This window comes from Carcharodon carcharias, chromosome 18, assembly GCF_017639515.1.
Source record: "Carcharodon carcharias isolate sCarCar2 chromosome 18, sCarCar2.pri, whole genome shotgun sequence".
NCBI classification, from domain to species: Eukaryota; Metazoa; Chordata; class Chondrichthyes; order Lamniformes; family Lamnidae; genus Carcharodon; species Carcharodon carcharias.
Genome location: NC_054484.1, coordinates 94046422 through 94065539, shown reverse-complemented (window position 1 = coordinate 94065539; position 19118 = coordinate 94046422). Strand labels below are relative to the sequence as shown.

Sequence of the window (19118 nt, the reverse complement as noted above, 5' to 3'; positions counted from 1 at the left end):
ACAAGACTGGACATCATTTTTCCAGCATTTGCATGAAATGCTCTCAGCGACGGAATAATACTTCTAAGGAAATTTAAAATACCAAGTCTGGTACCCCAAAATCAATATACCAAACACTCTTAAATTTCTGGGAACTTCAAAATTAATCTATGACAGAATGGTTTGTTTGCAGCACTGTACATTGAGCACAAGCCATTCTGGATTAACAGAAACACTTTAGTGATCTGATGTGTACTTTGAGAAAGCCATGCTTTCAGGAGTCTAGTAACTGGAAAACATCCACTGTAGGTGGACATTTTTTTACTTATTTTGTTTATTCATGGGATGTGGGCACAGTTGGCTAGGCCAGCATTTATGCCCATCCCTAATTGCCCCTTGTTCAGAGGGCATTGTAAGAGTCAACCACATTGCTGTGGGTCAGGAGTCACATGTAGGCCAGACCAAGTAAGGACAGGAGATTTCCTTCCCTAAAGGGCATTAGTTAACCAGATGGGTTTTATGGTCATCATTAGACTTTTAATTCCAGATTTTTATATATTGGATTCAAATTGTGAAATTTGAACCCGGGTCCCCAGGCCCTGGGTCTCTGCATTACTAGTCCAATACCAATATGCCACCACCTCCCCATGTGAATGTATCGTGTTGGAAAAATTGAGAAGAGTTTTATGCATTATTCATGAAGCAGTCAACTCCTTTAAACAACTAAGCTTGATATGAAGATTTCACATTCATGATAAAGGAGGAAAGTGGCTACAAGAAGGGAAGGAGCAAAAAATAACTCACATTTATATAGCATCTTATTCATTTTCAGGTTATCCTAAAATACTGGAATTACTTACTGAATGTAGCTATTGTAATATTGGAAAAACAGCGTTCAATTTGTATCAGAGGTATCGAGTGCCATAGCATCAAGTAACATAAAGGAAAGCTTGTTTATAAAAATGTTTGTCACATCTTCCTAGAATACTGATTGTTATTCTGACAATTTCTTTTTTTAAACCCCCGCCCCAAAAGAAAATCTCAGAATCCTTAATACTGGTGTGAAAATTCACTCCAAGGTTTATTTCACAAAGATGCAAATTAGGATCAAGTTCTAAGTCAAACTAATTATTGTTAAATCTGCATTTTTCTGTGCACAATTATTTATTAGCAAAGCAGCAGCCAGGCAATGCTCTATGCCCAAGCCATGTCACACCCTGCTGCTGTGGCCCTCTACACGCCTCCTGCAAATTTCAGTAGGTATGAAACCTCTCCTCCTGGGGTACTGTGCAATAAATATGTGACCCATATTGAAATCGATGGTTTCAACTAATTTTCACTGTCTCTCCTTTCTTCAGACAAGAGTACTGAGTGCTCACCATTCAGGAAAGAGAAGAGCAAGCTCTACAGTCTGGAAAAGTAATTAAATAGAAGCTCCCAAGTATATAAAATATAAAGAAATGGCACAGATAAAGCAACCACAGATAACCTAAAAGTACAGCATGAAACAGGACCAGAGGTCAAAAACAGTAATGATTGAAAATAGAGTGATCAAGAAAAATGTCTGTTGGAAGAGAGTGAATGTTTATGCCAGGCTACCAAGGAAGGCAATGATGCACAACAATTCATTATACAAAGCACAGTTAGATGGCCATGACCCAAGAGTCAATATAAGGAGCTTCAATAGATCTCTCTATGGCTTTATCTCATCTTTAGGTTCATTCACAATCAGCCTCCACAACTTGTGATGCACAAAAAAAAACTTATTTACAGGTCAAAACTAATCAACAGGCACAATAAAATCCGATCAGAAACAGGAAAACATACACAAAAGATTAATCAGCAACTGAAAAAGATTAGAACCAATTACCAAAAACCTTCTTGTGAGCCACATTACTTGCGAAACTAGCACAGTCGGAACCTTTTCAAAGGGAGATAATAATCCTTTCCTCCTACTTCCTGCCACCTTTCCAGAAGTCCAAGTTGTGTTGTGTTGTGCTTGTGAGCTCCATGCCACATTCAAGAGGTTCAATACAGTTGAGTCCAGAAACATGACTATTTTGTAACTTCTTTATAGCTTATGGGACCTCTTCCATTCTGGGTATATTGTACAATTCTCAGGATCATATATTGCATTTGCTGCTAATGAGTTTGGATCTGCTCATGGTATAACTTCAGGGTGGTAGAGTCCACATTCAATGTCCTTTTCATCTTGGCAGGGTTTCCTCCAGCTAAACATGTGTTGTCATCAATCCTTCTTATAGACATGAACCCTGTACAGTTTCCGACTCTGAACTGAAGTAAATGAATAGCTTTATATGCAAGTAGCTTTGCTCTAACCCAGAAGGAGCCATTAGTATTCAATGTCATTGTGGAGCTACCTGGGATTCAGTCACTCCAAATGAAAGACCACCACCCTGAACAATCAGATTTCAGCGAAGGCCAATGGATGATACATATGCTCTCCACCAACTGTCTGGGATTCAGGGAAAATTTGGTGTTGTCTTCAATTAGCCTGGCTACATTTGATGAATAAAACACCAGTAGAAATCTCTGATATTTGGAAAGGTGACATACTGCACAGTCATGGATGGTTCAAGCTTAAGGGTCTTTGCTGTCTGAGCACAATTGCTTGAAAGCTTGTCATGTTACTTAACAGCACCCTTATTCTGGTTAATAAAAATTATATGTTTACAGCAGAAGAAAATGACCCAAACCATTGTGTGCAAGAACCAGGGCTCACAAAGCAAAGAGATAAAGTTGGGTGACTGAAAGCCATATCCCATGCATTAACACACGAAAACCTGGCTGCAGTGTCCTATACCACGTAATATTTTTTCACACCTAATTGCATCCTAAAGCACGATTCAGAATATCCTTGTGTGACAAGTCAAGCAAATCAACGACAGTTCACTCAGACAGAATCACTGGGAGATGTCTACATAAGTCCAAAGCAGTATCAGCAATATCCCACTCTCACGGTCATTCTTCCTCCTCGGATATGTCAGTTCTTTTCTGCAAAGCATTCAATACAACTGTACTGAATAGATTAAGATATCAGATTTAGGTGTCAGCCGTGGCTCAGTTGCTAGCACTCTTGCCTCTCAATCAGAAGGTTGTGGGCTCAAGTCCAGCTCCAAGACTTCAGCACAAAATCAAGGCTGACACAATCAAGGAAGTGCTGCAGTGTTGGAGGTGCTGTCCTTTGGATGAGATGTTAAACTGAGGCCAAGTTTGCGCTCTCAGGTGGATGTAAAAATCTCATGGCACTTTTCAAAGAAGAGCAGGGGTGTTATCCCAATGTCCTGGCCAATATTTATCCCTCAATAAACATCATAAAAGCAGATTAACTGATCATTACGCATTACTATTGTGGGAGCTTGCTATGTACAAATTGGCTACCTCGTTTTCTACACAACAACAGTGACCACGTTTTAAAAGCACTTCATTGGCTGCAATGTGCTTTAAGATGTCTGGTGGTCATGTTAGGTGCGATATAAATGGACGTCGACCTCTTTTTCTTACCCATTGAGGACACAAAGCTGAATGCGCGAAAGCTTGAATTCAAACTAGTAACCTCAAAAATACATCAGAATAATCCAGAAACAGAAGCAGCTAGCAGCATTATGGTTCACAACATTACATGTATTTTTTTTTTAATTCTTTCATGGATTGTGAGCATCGCTGGCACGACCAGCATTTACTGCCCATCTCTAATTGCTCTTGAAAAGGTAGTGGTGAGCTGCCTTCTTGAACCACTGCAGTCCATGCGGTGTAGGTACACCCACAGTGCTATTAGGGAGGGAGTTCCAGGATTTTGACCCAGCGATGAAGTTCCAGGTCTAGATGGTGTATGGCTTGGAGGAGAAATTGCAGGTGGTGGCGTTCCCACACATCTCCTGTCCTTATCCTTCTAGATGATATAGGTTGTGGGTTTGAAAAGTTGCTGTCGAAAGAGGCTTGACAAGTTGTTGCAGTGCATCTTGTAGATAGTACATACTGCTGCCACTGTGTACTGGTGGCTGAGGGGATCAATGTCTAAGATTCTTTTATTCATTCATGGGATGTGGGCGTCACTGGCTAGGCCTGCATCTATTGCCCATCCTAACTGCCCTTGAGAAGGTGGTGATGAATGCCTTCTTGAACCACTGCAATCCATTTGGTGTAGGTACACCCACAGTGCTGTGAGGGTGTTCCAGGATTTTGACCCAGGAACCTAAGATGGTGGATGAGGTGCCGATCAAACAGGCTCCTTTGTGCTGAATGTTGTTGAAGTTCTTGAGTATTGTTGGAGCTGCACTCATCCAGGCAAATGGAGAGTATTCCATCACACCCCTAACTTGCGCCTTATAAATGGTGAGCAGGCTTTGGGGAGTCAGAAGGTGAGTTATTCTCTGCAGAATTCCCAACCTTTTAATCTGCTCCTGTAGTCATAGCATTTATATGGCTGGTCCAGTTCAGTTTTTGGTCAGTGGCATGCCAAGGATGTAGATGGTGGGGGACCTACTGATGGTATGTTGTTGAGCATCAAGGTGACATGATTCTCTCGTTGAAGATGGTCATTGCCTGGTACTTGTGTGGTGCGAAGATTGCTTGCCACTTATCAGCCAAAATCCTTGCTGTATGCAGGCATGGACAGCTTCAGTATCTGGGGAGCTGCAAATTGTAATGAACATTGCACAATCATTGGCGAACATCCCACTTCTGACCTTATAATGGCGGGAAGGTCATTGATGAAGCAGCTGAAGGTGGTTGGGCCTAGGACACTACCCTGCAACAATGTCCCCAGACTAAGAAGATTGACCTCCAGCAAGCACAACCATCTATCTTCCTTTGTGCTAGGTATGACTCCAACCAGTGGAAAGTTTTCCCCGATTCCCATTGATTTCAGTTTTGCTATGGCTCCTTGCTACCACACTTAGTCATATGCTACCTTGATGCCAAGGGCAGTCGCTCTCTCCTCGCCTCTTGAGTTCAATTCTTTTGTCCATGTCTGGAGCTGTCTGGTCCTGGCAGAACCTAAACTAAGTATTGATGAGCAGCTTATTACTGAGAAAGTGCTGCCTGACAGCACTATCAATGACACCTTCTATCACTTTGCCCTTTGCTGATGATTGAGAGTAGACTGATGGGAGATAATTGGTCGGGTTGGATTTGTCCTGCTCTTTGTGGGCTGGACGTACCTGGGCAATTTTCCATATTGTCGCTTAAATGCCAGGATTGTAGAAGTAGTGGAACAGTTCGGCTCGGGTGTGGCTAGTTTTGGCACACAAATCTTCAGTACTACAGTCTGGATGTGGTTAGGGCTCATGGCCTTTTGCCGAATCCAGTGCCTTCAGCCGTTTCTTGATATCATGTGCACTGAATCAAATTGACTGAAAACTGGCATTTATGAAGCAGGGGATCTCAGAAGGCTCCTCTAGGCACTTTTGGCTGAAATGGTTGTAAATGTTTAACAATAAAACATTGCTCTCGCTCTTCACAAAGATGAGAGCCCAGAAGGTGTCTTTCCTTGGCCTCTGCCTATCTCTGAACTAGCCATGCGATCAAGACAGATGGAATCAATCTCCATCCACCCCTCCCCCACCCCACGCATCAGGGGACGGCTCTGGTCAACAGATCAGGTTGACTTAGTCAATCAACTTCCATGATAGGGAACTTCAAGATAGTTGTCTACTTATGACAGTGAAATGCGTTATTTACATATCTTGTTATAAAGCCATTGGGTGTCATTGGCAGTCAGGTTGAAATCACGGGCTGGAAAGATGGGGTCCATGTATTTTTGGTAACCCCATCTCCAGTAAAACAAGCAATGTGAGATTCTTCAGCAGATTCCTTTGCAGTATTCACCATCTGCACCACATACACAAAGTTCAGCTTGTGACTCAACGTGATCAACTCTGCATGACCTACATTCTGATCAGCTTCACGCGCCTTACTCCAATAACTAACTCCATTTGCAAGCTGCTAAAGATCATTATTTTTAAATTTAATTTCAGTTAAAAATTTTGCTTCAAGCAAAAACCAATTTAATGAGATAATTTAATTGTTTAATCCCGATAGTGCTGAACGCCTTCAGAATCCTACACATCCCATAACCAATGCAGTGTTGTCCTGGAAAAGACTGAGGTATTTCTTTTTCATCAACTTGTGGACCATCTGGATGAGAGGAATGAGAATTTTAAATTGGAGGCTGAGGGAGGCTGGGAGCTTATGTAGGTCAGCAAGGACCAATGTGACAGTCAGAGGGAGTTTGTGCCGGATGGTCTACAAGCAACAAGGTTTCGGATGAGTTACTGTTGATGAGAAGCCAGCCAAGAATGCTTTGGAATAGCTGGAGGTACTTAAGGCAGGGATGAAGGTCTTAGCAGAAGGCAGGCTAAAGGAGGAGTAATGGTAGGCAATGTTTTGGAGCTAGAAGTTGACCATCTTTCTAATACAGTGGATATGGGATTGGAGGTTCAGCTCAGGTTCACTTAGGGAGCTGGAATTGCAAAGTCTGGTTCAAAATGAGATAGTGGCCAGGGAGGGGATTTGAATTGGTAGCAATAATATGGAGTTTATGTCAGGAGCTGAAGACCATGGCTTTGGTCTTCCCAATGCTTAACAGGAGGAAACTACAGCTCATCCAAAACCAGATATTGGACCAGTGGTCTGAGAACATGGCAGCAGCGGTCAAAAGGTGGTGGAGAGGTAGAGCTGGGTGTCGTCGGTGTTTCTGTGGAAGTTAATTCCATGGCTTTGGATAATGTCTCCAAGAGGAACCATGTAGATGAGAAAGAGGAGTGGGTCAAGGACAGATCCCCTAATGATTTTGGACATAACGGGTTGGGAAGAAGGGCAGGGATGATAAGCTGGAGCTGCTTTGGTTAGTTAGGTAAGGTGGAACCAGGCGAGGACAGTCCTACTGAACTGGACAGAGTGCTGTGGAAGGAGGGTGGTGGAGTAAACTGTGTCAAAGGTTGTAGAAATGTCAAGGAGGTAGAGGGGAGATCATGTAACACAATTACAAAGGATGTCATTTGTGACATTTCAGTGCCTATGGTAGAGCAGAAACCTGATTTATCACTCCTATATATTGCAGGAAATTCCACAATTTTCCAAAGAAAACTGTCTAGATGTTTCTGGCTCTGTTGACTCAATGAATTACAATATGGTTTTCCAATTCACACATCCAGAGTTCAAAGGACTGATTGTGCCTTGAATAGACTGCTCACAATGTGTAATTCCTATGCTCTTGTTACATCCACAAACTCCAAACTGAGCATACAAACATGTTTACATAGCTTGGAAGTTCAGAATTCTTTCTGCATTGACTGTGTTAGAGAAAGCAAAGGCAATGTTTCCGTCAAATCACTGCAGCTCAAATCTACATAGCCAGATGTTGAGGTTAGTTCCTTTAGCAGGTTATAGGGGAATAGATAGGAGTGTCCTTGACAACTATAATTGATTTACAAGCATCAAGTGAACCTAAAAAAAATAGTCTCAATCCACAAATCTATAGATTTATCATACAAAACTTTGATTGCACATTCTGTAAAATCTCAGGCCCTCTTCAAATTGCAAACTTCTCAGGATAGTTCAGCATGAATGTTGTGACGTAGAAAAGAACACACATGTGTAGCGGACAATTCCAAAGCATTGCTGACAACTGAGAAAGAAGTGGTTGCATTGTTAGTTGACAGATTCATACTGACTTTTATTTTCTGGCCAGGAATCTTTCTCCATACTTGGGAAAGGTCCAGTAAGCAAGCTATGCAAAATCTACAGACTTTGCCTTTGTGACCAAGCTGAGCATTGGGCCGTCTTCCAGCTTGAAACAGAAATGGCAGCCAGGCAGCTCACAATGGGTATTTACATTTGTTCGTGATGGCACACTGTCTCACCAACTTGTTTGGAATTCTTGAAGCAACCACAAAGTTGGTGGGCGAGATATTGTGCATCACAATTTGCAAAAAGCCTTTTGATAACAAGTCCTGTGAGGTTAGCTTAAGCAAATTGCTTGCATTGGCAAATGTGGAGGGTGGTTGTGAATGAAAGCAGCTCTGGATATGGTCTGTTCACTAGAGGAGCCCTGCAAAGGTCTGTTTGGGTTCACTGTTCTTCACCACTATAATCAATGAAATGCAGGAAGGCACTGGATGAACAATTCTTCAGTTCGTTTATGTATGTAGGAGTTAAGGCTTTAGGTTAAAAAAAGTAGATTTCAAGGCTGATCTGGACACAGTGGTCAGGGCACGGGTGGCGGGGGGAAAATGGGCCCAGCTGTAGCAGATGTACTTCAGTCTGAAGAAATGCAGCCTGATGTAGTTCAGGTATATTGACAGCACGCAGGGTTAAAGCTGTGGCATGGGAGAAGACAAGGACGAAGGATTCATAGTTTACAAAAAAACTCAAGATCCATAAGGGATGTTGGTTTTCGGGTAAGTGATCAGGGAGTGCAGTTAGTGTAAGTTCAACATAAAGCTACAAAACAATAATTGCCTTTGTACAGCTATATCTAGACTACTGTGCCAAGTTTAGGTTGTCTCACATGGTGGGGGAAAGCAAGGACTTGGAGAAGTTGGAGAGCAGGGTCACCAGAATTATATTAAATTCTTAGGACTGTTAGTTGCCAATGATCTGGGGATTTTTTTATTGGAGAAGTGAAGACTTTGAAGAGATATGACTATGTCTTTAAATTAATAAAGGAAATAGGCTCTATTCTAGTGCAAAGGTTATTTGAGCTGCGTAGGGAGGAAAGGGCAAGAGGACATCAGCATAAAATACTGAAGCACTAAAATTAGATCAGCCATGGAAGCACTTTCCAGAATGTGTGGTTAGAATACATGTGCCAGGAGTCTTTAAAAATGAGCTGGATTAATCTCTTTAGTCGAAGTCTTCGAGTTTTAGAGGGACCGGGGCTAACTATGATGAGTGATATCAGTCACCGTTCTTTTGCATTTCCCAGGGGATTGTGTGACTGGGGAAGGATGGTAGTGCATGAAACTCTGCTCCTTGGTGCGTACCTCACTTCCTTGGCCTAACCATTGGCAACTTGCTTTCAGTTGTCTAAGCCCTAAGTTCTGGGATTTCTTCCCCAAATCTCTTTGCCTGTCCCTCTCCCCCTTTAGGATGCGCTTAGTCACCTGTCCGAACATCTCCTTTGGCTCTGTGTCAATTTTTGGTTTATTATGCTCTTGTGAAGCATCTTGGAATGTTTTGCTACAACAACACCTTTTATTTATATAGCACTTTTATCATAATAAAACATTCCAAGGCACTTCACAGGAACATCATAAAGCAAAATATGACACTGAGACACTTAAGCAAATATTAAGGCAAATGGTCAAAATTAGGGTCAAAGAGGTAGGTTTTAAGAAGTGCCTTAATGGAAAAAGAGAGGTAGAGACAGAGAGGTTTAGGGATAGAATTCCAGAGCTTAGGGCCAAGGTAGCTTAACGCACAGCCACTAGTTGTGGAACAATTAAAATCGGAGATGCTCGAGAGGCCAGAATTGAAAGAGATTTAAAATTTGCTATATAAATATAAGTTGTTGTTGTGAAGGTTGTGCCATGCCTGGATGAACAGGTTGGTCTTTTCTTTCCATTTTCTTTCTGTACATTATTCTATATCTGCCTGTTCAGCTGTATTAGTGTTGCTTTGTACAGCATTTCTGTTGAATTCCACAATACAATGATGCAAATTAGGGAACCAGTGAGCAATTCTATTCCCAAATCTGGAAGTGATTGTGACTTTTCAAAATTTTAATTATCAATGGCACACAATTTCTCTAAACCTGAAAACTTAGCTATTTGACAGAAAAACAGGGATCACCATACCTAGTCTATTCTGAACCATTACAGGGTTTACTATATCTAGTCTATTCTGAATCATTACAGGGTTTGCTACATATAGTTTATTCTGTACTATTACAGCGTTTACTATATCAAATCTATTCTGAACCATTACAGCACTCACTATATCTAGTCTATTTGTGCCAGTACAAAAACAGAATTACCTGGAAAAACTCAGCAGGTCTGGCAGCATCGGCGGAGAAGAAAAGAGTTGACGTTTCGAGTCCTCATGACCCTTCAACAGAACTGGGTGAATCCAAGGAGAGGGGTGGAATATAAGCTGGTTTAAGGTGGTGGGGGTGTGTGTGTGTGTGTGTGTGTGTGTGTGTGTGGCTTGGGTGGGGGGAGAGAAGTGGAGGGGGCTGGTGTGGTTGTAGGGACAAGCAAGCAGTGATGGGAGCAGATAATCAAAAGATGTCACAGACAAAAGAACAAAAGAACACAGAGGTGTTGAAGTTGGTGATAATTAAGAATGGATGGTAGGGCACTCAAGGTACAGCTCTAGTGGGGGTGGGGGGGCATAAAAGATTTAAAAATAATGGAAATAGGTCACGCCTTCTCCTCCCTCCTAGAAACATGATAGAGTCCCCCTTGTCCTCACTTATCACCCCACCAGCCTCCGCATTCAAAGGATCATCTTCCGCCATTTCCGCCAACTCCAGCATGATGCCACCACTAAACACATCTTCCCTTCACTCCCCTGTCGGCATTCCGTAGGGATTGTTCCCTCCGGGACACCCTGGTCCACTCCTCCATCACCCCCTGCTCCTCAACCCCCTCCTAAGGCACCTCCCCATGCCAACGCAAAAGATGTAACACCTGCCCCTTCACTTCCTCTCTCCTCACCGTCCAAGGACCCAAACACTCCTTTCAAGTGAAGCAGCATTTCACTTGCATTTCCCCCAACTTAGTCTACTGCATTCGTTGCTCCCAATGCGGTCTCCTCTATATTGAAGAAACCAAACGTAAACTGGGCGACCGCTTTGCAGAACACCTGCGGTCTGTCCGCAAGAATGACCCAAACCTCCCTGTCGCTTGCCATTTTAACACTCCACCCTGCTCTCTTGCCCACATGTCTGTCCTTGGCTTACTGCATTGTTCCAGTGAAGCCCAATGCAAACTGGAGGAACAGCACCTCATCTTCCGGCTAGGCACTTTACAGCCTTCCGGACTGAATATTGAATTCAACAACTTTAGATCTTGAACTCCCTCCTCCATCCCCATCCCCTTTCTGTTTCTTCGCCCTTCCTTTTGTTTTTTTCCAATAATTTATATAAATTTTTCTTTTTCCATCTATTTCCATTATTTTTAAATCTTTTATGCCCCCCCCACCCCCACTAGAGCTGTACCTTGAGTGCCCTACCATCCATTCTTAATTAGCACATTCGTTTAGATAATATCACCCCAACTTCAACACCTATGTGTTCTTTTGTTCTTTTGTCTGTGACATCTTTTGATGCTCCCATCACTGCTTGCTTGTCCCTACAACCACACCACCTCCCTCCACTTCTCTCCCCCCACCCAACCCCCACCCACCCCCCCCCCCCCCCCCCCCCACCAACCCCCCCACCCCCCACCTTAAACCAGCTTATATTTCACCCCCTCCTTGGATTCACCCAGTTCTGTCGAAGGATCATGAGGACTCGAAACGTCAACTCTTTTCTTCTCCGCCGATGCTGCCAGACCTGCTAAGTTTTTCCAGGTAATTCTGTATTTGTTTTGGATTTCCAGCATCCGCAGTTTTTTGTTTTTATCTATTTTTTTGTTTTTATCTATTTGTGCCAGTACCGGTTTCGCAATACCTAGGTAAAAAAAAAAAACACTTTTTTAAAACCGTGAAGTCCAATTACCTGACCAATTAGGCTTTCCAATGAAGTACAATTTACAAAAAAATTTGAGCAAGGGTTAATAAACACGTGCATCTCAATGTGAAATAATACTGTCTTGTTTCACAGTGAGACACGGGGAAATAGAAGCCAGCCAATACACCAGTTTATAATCACAACTTAATATTCCATTCTAGGAGTTATGGGATTTAATGAAGGAGCGCTTCAGGACATTCAAAATGGACTTATGAAAATCAATCTCTGAGTATATGGAAATGTTTGATGAGGTGAAGACAAGGAAAAATTGCAATGGCAATATAAAGACAAGTTGCTGGGACAGTAAGTGAGTAGCAATTCACTGAGGACCAATCGTAACCCAGCATTAGGAACACAATGCCCAGTGCTATTACTCAACTAAACACAACTGAAGTCGGAACAATATTCCAGTGAACACTAATATTTAACTGTGTAACCGGTACATATGGGTAATAATGAAACTGGAGTTCATGCTGTATGCAATGAATGTTTAAGAAAAACAAACTCGTATTTATACAACGTCTTTTATGTCCTGAGAACATGGCAAAACATTTAGAATAATAGAAATTTGCAGCGCAGAAGGAGGCCATTTGGCCCAACCTGTCAGCGGCAGCTGAAAAAGAGCCATCTAGCCGAATCCCACTTTTCAACTCTTGGCCCTTAGCCCTGTGGGTTATGGCACTTCAAGAGCATATCCAAGTTTTTTTTAAAATACGATGAGTATTTCTATCTCTACCACCTTTTCAGGCAGTGAGTTACAGAGACTACCTCCAACCCCCAAACCGTCTGGATGAAAAAAGTTTATCCTCAAATCCTTTCTAATCCTTCTAAATACCAAATACCAAATCCAAATACTTTGACTCTATGTCTTCTGTTGTTGACCTCTTTGCTAAAGGAAACAATTATTTCCTATCCACTCTTTTTAGAACCCTGGTAATTTTGTAACACCTCAATTAAATCTCCCTTTCAGCCTGTGTTCCAAAATAAGCCCCAGCCTATTCAATCTTGCCACTTGGCAAAAATTTTCCATTCCTGACAACATTCTTGTAAATCTCCTCCACACCCTCTCTTAGTGTGATCACATCCTCCCTGTAATACGGCGACCAGAACTGTACACAATACAACAACCTGTGGCCTAACTCTTGTTTTATACGTTCTACCATAACCTCCTCGCCGTTAGATTCTATGTCTTAGATCATAAAGTATCCAGAATGCCTTCTTAGCTACTTTATCTACCTGTCCTGCTACTTTTGGTGATGTGTGGACATGTACTCCAAGGTCTCTTTGCTGATCTACAGTAACCGGTATCCTACCACTTATTGTGTATTCCCTTGCCTTGTTTGTCCTCCACAAGTACATTACTTCACACTTCTCCAGACTGAACTTCATTTGCCACTTTACTGCTCATCTGACCAGTCTATTGCTAGCTTTCTATAGTCTACAGCTTTCCTCCTCAATATCAAATTGTACATCAGCTGCAGTTTTCTTAATCATGCCCATGACATTTGAGTCTAAATCACTGATATGTACAAGAAAAAGCTAGTGAATTATTTTTGAAGTGCAGTCATTACTGTAAAGTGGGCAAATTTTAAAACCTATGCTGCATAGGTTTCGGAGTAAACTTTAAATTGTGTGACATATAGTTAGTGGATTGGATGATTTATCAGCCTGTGGCTCTTAGGTAGTGTTTAGATGAAAGTGATCGTGGCCTAATGACCAATATATCTTAGGATTCAGGAAGAGGGTGGAGGAGGAAACACAGCATTGTTTTCCTGCTCACAGTATCTGATAATGTAATTCTAGAGTGTACACTGTGCGGAGGTAGCAAGCAGTAGCCTGTAGCCCTCTTTGAAGGATATGGGCGGTCAAGATTACATCACATCCTTACTGCCTTTCTTTTGATTCCTTCGTATAAAGAGTCATTGTAAGTAACATTGTACCAAAAAACTGGAAGAAGGAAAGCCAAGCAGTGCATTGTTGGGTTCAGACCCTCAGATATTGGCAATAATACCAAAAAAATCATTATTCCTTTGTGTCAGGAACTTGAAGTTTGTCAAAGACACCAAAGGTTAAAGTGCCCTCTTCACATAGGACAATTTAAAATATGGTATTCTGTTGCAATTCCAGAAGGTATTTTCTTGAGTCATCAAGAATGACTGCCCTGCTGAGAAAACTGAAATACACTCCAAGCTTCATGCACTGAAATTCTTGAGTGGCCTCTTGCAAAACCCATCCTTCAGGAGTAGAAATGTTTAAATCGAGGTGCAGCAGAGCAAGACGGGTACTTACCTTGTAAAGCTGAGAACCCATGTTTCTAATTATACAAATACAATACAGGTGACTACTGGCTGACACAGAGGGTAAGTAGCAGTTAGGCCACTCGTTCACAGAGGGAGGAAGTGCTGAGCAGCATATTATACAACACCATGGATCCTGCACTCAAAGTCACTTGGGCTTTCCCAGCTCACCCTAATTACAAGAGTCCACAAAGGGATAACACACATTTTAAAATGTTCTCAGTTTTCTATAAGGGCCAAAGAAAGTCTAAATAATGGGATCTTATTCCTTAACTCCAGTCACTTCTTGCTGTACTTAGGAAAAGTACAGAAAAGGAGTGCAGACTTGTGGAGTTTGCTGAGAGGGGGAGTTTGGTGAAGAGGGGAAAGGAGGTGACGTTTCGAGTCCTCATGACCCTTCGACAGAACTTGAGTTCAAGTCCAAGAAAGAGTTGAAATATAAGCTGGTTTAAGGTGTGTGTGTGGGGGGGCGGAGAGATAGAGAGAGAGAGAGGTGGGGGGGGGGGGTGGTGTGGTTGTAGGGACAAACAAGCAGTGATAGAAGCAGATCATCAAAAGATGTCAACGACAATAGTACAATAGAACACATAGGTGTTAAAGTTAAAGTTGGTGATATTATCTAAACGAATGTGCTAATTAAGAATGGATGGTAGGGCACTCAAGGTATAGCTCTAGTGGGGTTTTTTTTTTAAATAATGGAAATAGGTGGGAAAAGGAAAATCTTTATAATTTATTGGGAAAAAAAGGAAGGGGGAAACAGAAAGGGGGTGGGGATGGGGGAGGAAGCTCACGACCTAAAGTTGTTGAATTCAATATTCAGTCCGGAAGGCTGTAAAGTGCCTAGTCGGAAGATGAGGTGTTGTTCCTCCAGTTTGCGTTGGGCTTCACTGGAACAATGCAGCAAGCCAAGGACAGACATGTGGGCAAGAGAGCAGGGTGGAGTGTTAAAATGGCAAGCGACAGGGAGGTTTGGGTCATTCTTGCGGACAGACCGCAGGTGTTCTGCAAAGCAGTCGCCCAGTTTACGTTTGGTCTCTCCAATGTAGAGGAGACCACAATGGGAGCAACGAATGCAGTAGACTAAGTTGGGGGAAATGCAAGTGAAATGCTGCTTCACTTGAAAGGAGTGTTTGGGTCCTTGGACGGTGAGGAGAGAGGAAGTGAAGGGGCAGGTGTTGCATCTTTTGCGTGGGCATGGGGTTGTGCCTTAGGAGGGGGTTGAGGAGTAGGGGGTGATGGAGGAGTGGACCAGGGTGTCCCGGAGGGAGCGATCCCTACGGAATGCCGATAAGGGGGGTGAAGGGAAGATGTGTTTAGTGGTGGCATCATGCTGGAGTTGGCGGAAATGGCGGAGGATGATCCTTTGAATGCGGAGGCTGGTGGGGTGATAAGTGAGGACAAGGGGGACCCTATCATGTTTCTGGGAGGGAGGAGAAGGCGTGAGGGCGGATGCGCGGGAGATGGGCCGGACACGGTTGAGGGCCCTGTCAACGACCGTGGGTGGAAAACCTCGGTTAAGGAAGAAGGAGGACATGTCAGAGGAACTGTTTTTGAATGTAGCATCATCGGAACAGATGCGACGGAGGCGAAGGAACTGAGAGAATGGGATGGAGTCCTTACAGGAAGCGGGGTGTGAGGAGCTGTAGTTGAGATAGCTGTGGGAGTCGGTGGGTTTGTAATGGATATTGGTGGACAGCCTATCACCAGAGATTGAGACAGAGAGGTCAAGGAAGGGAAGGGAAGTGTCAGAGATGGACCACGTGAAAATGATGGAGGGGTGGAGATTGGAAGCAAAATTAATAAATTTTTCCAAGTCCCGACGAGAGCATGAAGCGGCACCGAAGTAATCATCGATGTACCGGAGAAAGAGTTGTGGAAGGGGGCCGGAGTAGGACTGCAACAAAGAATGTTCCACATACCCCATAAAGAGACAGGCATAGCTGGGGCCCATGCGGGTACCCATAGCCACACCTTTTATTTGGAGGAAGTGAGAGGAGTTGAAGGAGAAATTGTTCAGCGTGAGAACAAGTTCAGCCAGACGGAGGAGAGTAGTGGTGGATGGGGATTGTTCGGGCCTCTGTTCGAAGAAGAAGCTAAGGGCCCTCAGACCATCCTGGTGGGGGATGGAGGTGTAGAGGGATTGGACGTCCATGGTGAAGAGGAAGCGGTTGGGGCCAGGGAACTGGAAATTGTTGATGTGACGTAAGGTGTCAGAGGAATCACGGATGTAGGTGGGAAGGGACTGGACAAGGGGAGGGAGAAGGGAGTCAAGATAACGAGAAATGAGTTCTGTGGGACAGGAGCAAGCTGAGATGATCGGTCTACCGGGGCAGTTCTGTTTGTGGATTTTGGGTAGGAGATAGAAGCGGGCCGTCCGAGGTTGGGCGACTATCAGGTTGGAAGCTGTGGGAGGGAGATCCCCAGAGGAGATGAGGTCAGTGACAGTCCTGGAAACAATGGCTTGATGTTCAGTGGTGGGGTCATGGTCCAGGGAGAGGTAGGAGGAAGTGTCTGCGAGTTGACGCTCAGCCTCCGCAAGGTAGAGGTCAGTGCGCCAGACAACAACAGCACCACCCTTGTCAGCGGGTTTGATGACAATGTCAGGGTTGGACCTGAGAGAATGGAGTGCAGTAAGTTCAGAGAGAGACAGGTTAGAATGGGTGAGAGGAGCAGAGAAATTGAGACGACTAATGTCGCGCCAACAGTTCTCAATGAAAAGATCGAGAGAAGGTAAGAATCCAGAGGGAGGGGTCCAGGTGGAGGGAGAATATTGGAGATGGGTAAAAGGATCCGTTGAACTGGGAGAGGACTCCTGCCCAAAGAAGTGAGCCCGGAGACGAAGACGGCGGAAGAAGAGTTCAGTACCATGCCGAGCCCGAAATTCATTGAGGTGAGGGCGTAAGGGTATGAAACTAAGTCCTTTGCTGAGCACTGAACGTTCAGCGTCGGAGAGGGGAAGGTCAGGGGGTATAGTGAATACACGGCTGGGGTTGGGATTGGAAGAAAGGGTTATTCCATTCTTAATTAGCACATTCGTTTAGATAATATCACCAACTTTAACTTTAACACCTATGTGTTCTATTGTACTATTGTCGTTGACATCTTTTGATGATCTGCTTCTATCACTGCTTGTTTGTCCCTACAACCACACACCCCCCCCACCTCTCTCTCTCTCTCTATCTCTCCGCCCCCCACACACACACCTTAAACCAGCTTATATTTCAACTCTTTCTTGGACTCGACCTCAAGTTCTGTCGAAGGGTCATGAGGACTCAAAACGTCAACTCTTTTCTTCTCCGCCGATGCTGCCAGACCTGCTGAGTTTTTCCAGGTAATTCTGTTTTTGTTTTGGATTTCCAGCATCCGCAGTTTTTTTGTTTTTATATAGGGGAAAGAAGGTGCTTGTTTCCTTTTTCTATCTTTCTCACCCTGTAGGAATTGGTTCTTGCTCTACTACAGGAAAAGAACTAGCTCTTTGATGAGCATTTGATGAGTGGCTAAGTTCTGTTCTATTCCTAAGTTTAAAATAGTACAGAAATTGGTGGTAAAATTAATAAAATATATAAAAAAGCAACATAAATAAGTGAACAATATAACTAAGTAATTATTTAAAACACATTAAGGATAGCAGCACAGGTAATGTATCAAGACGACAGCATGTGGGAGCTCCTGGATAACATCGTGATCCAAGGAAACACGTTTGCAGCTCGAGGAACTTCAGCTCAGAGTCACTGAGCTGCAGACTCTGCGGCACATCAGGGAGAGGGAAGTTACCTAGATGCTTTGTATCAGGAGGCATTAACTCCACTTGGGATAGGGTCTTCCGAGTTGGTCAGTGGTCAGGATCAGGAAGGCATGACTACAAGTGAGGCAGGTTAAGGGGACCCCTAAGGGCAGGATTGTGAGCTTCAGCATTGTCCAATAGGCTTGAGGTTCTCTCAACTTGTTTGGATGAGAGCGGGGAATGCGGGTGGATGAGCAAACTGACCACGGCACTGTGGTACAGGAAGCCAATCAAGCAGGGGAGAAAAAAGGAATGAAGTGGTAGGGGGGACAGTATGGTGAGGGGGATTGACATAGTTCTCTGCAGCAAAGAGCGAGAGTCCAGATGGCTGTGTTGCCTGTGAAGCTCAACGCAAACTGGAGGAACAGCACCTCATCTTCCGACTAGGCACTTTACAGCCTTCCGGACTGAATATTGAGTTCAACAATTTTAGATCATGAACTCTCTCCTCCATCCCCACCCCTTTCCGATCCCCCTTTTTTTAATAATTTATATAAATTTTTATTTTCCCACCTATTTCCATTATTTTTAAACGTATTTCCATCCATTGTTTTATCTCTACCTTTTAGCCTATTTCGATCCCTTCCCCCCACCCCACCCCCACTAGGGCTATCTGTACCTTGCTCGTCCTGCTTTCTACCCTTAATGTCACCTATTAGCACATTCCTTAGATAATATCACCACCTTCAACACCTCTCTGTCCTTTTGTCTATGACATCTTTTGGCAATCTCCACCTATCAGTGGCCCTCTATCCAGCTCTACCTGTCCCACACCCCTTAAACCAGCTTACATTTTACCTTTTTTCTATTTTTCCTTTGTTCTGTTGAAGAGTTATACGGACTCGAAACGTTAACTTTGTTCCTCTCCACAGATGCTGTCAGACCTGCTGAGTTTTTCCAGGTATTTTTATTTTTGATTATGGCTGTGTTGCCTGCCTGGTGCCAGGGTTCAGGACATCTGCTCAAAGAAACTTGCAGTGGGAAGGGGAGAATCCAGCTGTCATGGTCCATGTAGGTACCAATGATATAGGCAGAATTAGGAAAAAGGTTCTGCATAGAGAACATGAGGAGTTAATTGAAAAGTAGAACCTCAAAGGTGAGAACCTCTGGATTATTACTTGAGACGAGTGCAAATTAGCATAGGCTACATAAACTTGGGAGAGGTGAACACGTGGCTCAAAGATGGTGTGGGAGAAGTGGGTTCTGGTTTTTGGGTACTGGCAGCAGCACTGGAGAAAGTGGGGGCTGTACCATTGGGAGGGTCTACACCTGAACCATGCTGGGACCAGTGTTCTTGCAAACAGCATGACTAGGGATGTAGGGAGGGTTTTAAATTAAATAGTGGGGGCAAGGGATCAAT

General features: G+C 43.6%; 1 protein-coding gene across 8 annotated transcripts in view; it reads right to left on the bottom strand.

The window, feature by feature from the left end:
• lrch1 (leucine-rich repeats and calponin homology (CH) domain containing 1) overlaps positions 1-19118 on the bottom strand; it is a 212337-nt gene that overhangs the window by 96446 nt on the left and 96773 nt on the right. The gene's annotated exons all lie outside the window — the stretch shown is intronic.